This window comes from Diorhabda sublineata, chromosome 8, assembly GCF_026230105.1.
Source record: "Diorhabda sublineata isolate icDioSubl1.1 chromosome 8, icDioSubl1.1, whole genome shotgun sequence".
Taxonomy (NCBI): Eukaryota; Metazoa; Arthropoda; class Insecta; order Coleoptera; family Chrysomelidae; genus Diorhabda; species Diorhabda sublineata.
The window spans coordinates 18,459,688-18,464,417 of NC_079481.1; positions in this window are offsets into that span (position 1 = coordinate 18,459,688).

Here is a 4,730-nt window from a genome sequence, read left to right on the forward strand (position 1 = left end):
TTTTTTTAACCATATTTTCACATTTTCTATCAAAAAACAATCTATTTTTACTTTAAAGGTTGTCTATCCTCAACTATCAATATTCAAATGTCAATATAATTCAAATTATCAATTTGAATTATTTGGAGTTACCTACATTAAAAATATATAAAATCCGGACGGATGTACTTTGAAATCATAAAAATTGGCTTTTCTTGGAAATGACTCACATATCTCAAGAACAAAATATAGAAAAACTTTTCGAATTTTGATTATTTCAGGTATCAAAATAGAACTTATATGAATTCCACAAACTTCAAGGTAATTATACTCAAAGCATTCACCTAAACAATGTAATTTTTTTAAAATAAAAGGACATACCATAAAGGAGTGTTGGACACGTCAAAGAAAATTTTAAAATCTCCAGTAAAATAAAAATTGTCTATCAGCCAACACTATGACTATTAAACAGGAATTATTATGATAATCCAGATCAATACTTTAATAATGCACTTGATTATCAAAAATATTACCAAGAAATTAATGCCAATTTTTCATTTGTAATACAAATGAGTAGACACCTTTGATATATCAGATTAAGCAGTTTTAGAACCCATTGAAATCCAAGCCCTCAGAAAAAACAACCAAACTCTAAATTTGTCGATCCCAGATCTCACTGCACAGATCCTAACCATGAGTTTGAATCGTCCAAAATAGACTGCTTTGAAGAGATTTAAAAAAATCTAAATAACCGGCTAATCAAACAAACTTAGGCAACTAACACTTTTCAAAGTTTAATTATTACAGGTCAATGTCATTTTAAAACCTGAAACATTCTAAAGTTATAGAAATCACCTGAAAATGGCATTAATCAAGATACAACAAATCAAACCATGTTAACGAATTAATAATTACTCCATTTAAAGACAATGGTTCATACAGTGTTTATTTGTAATTTTGTTTTTGATGGATTATTGGGCTCAGGTTTTATTGAACACTATAATCGCATAATTGATTTAAAAATTAAACAACGAAATTACAAATCTTTCAATTGAAAACAAACTTGAAAATACAATTCCAATGAATATAGAACCAAACAAATATTTAAACTAAAATGCGATTTGGTCAATACTAATGATATACTGATATCTCAGGAAATAGAAAAGTCAAATTACCAAATGCCTAAGTTGACATAAATAATGAAGGATTTCCGTTTAAATATTAAATGCTAACTGTATTTCTAAAACTGTAAACTTTTCAAAACATATACAAATAAATATCGTGAATAATAGTCAATTGCCCACACAAGAAATTTGTGCTGATAGAATACATGCATCTAAGGCATTGTGCAAGCACAAACTAATTACTCTACGATAGAGAGGAAAGTTTTTGGCAATTGATTGAGCAAGCTCTTAATACCCTATTTTTATGACCTAAAATTTAGTCTAGTGACTAATCACCATTTATTATCTCATTTGACCCTGGTAGTAGTCTTACACGCTGGCGGCTCAAATTAGAAGTTTTCAAGGGCCTCCAAATTGCACCTAAATTTTGTTCGACAAATTATAGAATAAAACATTTCATTTAAAAACAATGTATTCAATCGGATTTCTGTTGAAAATGGGTTGCAGCAATTTGACATATATTCAAAACTGTCTCTATTTTCTTTTACCTGATGCTGTCGCCTTATGTCTTGCTGTTCCCCTTCACCTTTGGTTCCTGTATTTAGCTTAACCATTGTATAAAGAATAGGATAGTAGAACAGTGACAATGTTGAAATCATTTGAGGCAATTTTGCACGCCATCTAGTTACTTTTACGCTCGTTCTTCATAAAAATTACCCGTAGCTTAGTGCCATCTGAAATAAACAGAACTATTTTCAACAACTAAATTTTTTTGGAAAGATCCCAACTAAATATGAAGTTTGCTTTATCTTCGAAATTCGAACCGACAGAACATTGTTACTAATTTTACGTTTTATTACGAAAGTGACAAATTACCTATTCGATAGAAATTTTTACAATAGATAGATAGGGCCTATTTTGAAATATCATATTTCTAATAATGTTATAGCATGTTTCATCTCGAACCGAAAATAAACTTAATCTCAGTTCTAATTATTTGTCACCAATTTCAATGTATAAAAAAAGATTTTTGTAATGAGTTCGTATAGCACTAGCAAATGCAACAAATAATTTTTCATTAATCTGTTAATCACTTAAATTTGAGATAGAAAGAAGGATCCTTGCACAAAGGTATATAAAATATATATACTTTCCTTTGGTGACTGAAATAATATGAATTTGCGATTTCAGATCCTCGGTCATGAATGTATTTTTGAAACATTCATATTTTGATATTTTGAAGAGACGAAAAAATAAGTCCTGGCTATTTTGTATAGTTTTTTTAACTTTCAGTTGATTTACGTGATTTATCCATTTTCCCCTTTCTTCCTGGGATAAATATTTTTGATTTTGTTCCGCATTCGTACTCTATTAACATATTTGATAAAATCAAAAACAATAACTTGTAAAAAGTTCTAACTATACTAATATTTTAAACGTAACGAGCTGAAATATACTAAACGTATCATAATACAATATCGTACTAATAATTTAATTAATGGCATTGTAGAATTCTTCAATTGTGCAATATGTCCTCTCTTGAAGAAATGCCGTCGTCGATATTCGGAACTTACTAAAGCTATTTGTTGCTTATAATTCTAAAGATACCTAGATGATAATTTTTTAACTTGAAGGTTCTAACAGGTCAGAGGTCGGTTGGGCAATAAACATCTTATGGCATTACCTATGCTTGGACTTTCAATTAAATTGTAAACAGACGGATTTCAATATAAATAGAGTAGGATGAGTTAAAATTTTGTATTTTCAATATAATAGGAAGTTATGAAGTACATTATGAATAAATTGAAATAAATGAATGTAAATAAAAAAAATGTTAGATTTTGGCATAAACGTCAGGAGTCACGGATTTTTGCTTTGATGTAATTGCATCCTTCATATTAGATAACTAAATAAAACACTCAAAGTTTTACTAAATGAATTTATTAGAAAATATCGAACAGAAATATTAAATAAAGTAACAATAATAACTACACTTTTTATAAAATTGTTGATATAAAATTATAGACTGAGCGTTTGAAAAAATTATCAGAAACTACAAATAGTGGGGTTCTGTATATATTCTTTGTGTATTTTACATCTACAACATTGTTAGTGGGAAATTCGAATGGCCAACAAATTGAGTAAATGTATTGTAATTTTGTAACTTTTTCTCAAAATGTTTGTTAAAAAGTATGATAGTGTTGCTTCGGAACATTATTCACATTCTAATATTATTGGTTTCTGGAAATTATTTTTTTATAACCAGAACCCGACCCATTTGGACTATGTGTTATCAAAAAAATATATACAAAGTAGCTCTTAATTTTGACCACAGACCACAGTTGACTACTTGCATTAGTACTTCTAGGTGGCCTCATTAAATTGGCGACAATATTTATTTTAAATGCAGTTCGAAATGCTTTCACTGTTGGGTTAATCTGCCTGTGAATAAATAATTGAAACCTTCATTGTTTTGATCACTTGCAAATTGTTTAACGGAGTTAATGGTGAGAAGAAAACCATCAAAGCTATCAGGTCTGGTCAAATTTCCCTTTTTTCCAACTTTGTATAGATAAATAAATCATATGCTGAGCTTAAAGCTGCTAGCACTTCTGGATTCGTATCGCTCAGAACACGATTACAGGGTTTTGTTGAATGTAAACGTGTACTATTCAGGGCATCAAATAAATTGTTCACGGTTAGAACAAAATTAGCCGTGTTTTTAGCTGTTTTTGAAATAAGTTCACCAGTTTCCAAAGATGTCATTATGGCAAAATAAACACTGACTAAACAATTGGGCAGCTAATTTAACCATTATTTTTTCGAAAGAATTCGGGTTGATGTGCTTATCAGTCAGTTTCAATAAGGCCTTTCCTGTTTTGCTCTTTTTATCAAGATTATAAACTTTTCAAATGTCAGATAAACATATGAACTGTCCATTAAATATGAAATTAATGTCCAAACAATTGTTTCTAACGCATTTCAACATATGGGGAGCATCAAAAAAAGCATAATATTTTTTCTCATTATGAAAAACATAAGGTTGGTTTTTGTTAACCCTCAAATGCTTTATGAGTTTCTAATTGGTAGTTGATAAATCACATACTATGCCTATAGTGTCTAGTTTTGTCTCACTAAGTTTTTCCAATGCCTTGGTAATTGGGCTTTCTTCCAAACTTGCCCAGATCTTCGAAACCCTCAATTAAATCTCTTTTCATGTTGTACTGAAGATTCCTCTTACTAGACATTTCGTCGAACATCAGGATACATTTCTTCTCGTAGCATCGTATCCGCCTTTAAAATAAGGTGCATAAAAATTTTTTTTTTAATCCAGGTTGGCAACGGAAATTGGCAACCTATGATTTCACTGTTGATATTGCTGGCAAAATAAACCCTTTTTGTCGCAAATATCTGTATGTCTTAGGTTCTTTATAAAATAATGACAGGGCTGTTTTCTTTTCAGATAGTAACCATGGGGATTTCATCTTATGTCGTAATTGCATATTCACAAGAGATTTTGTGAAATTCGTGAGAGCTCTTCTTTAAACAAAACGTTCGCAGAGAGTTGCGTTTTCATAATCCTTTTTTTTTGTAATATTCATGTTATTGACTTTTTTCCTAGCATTG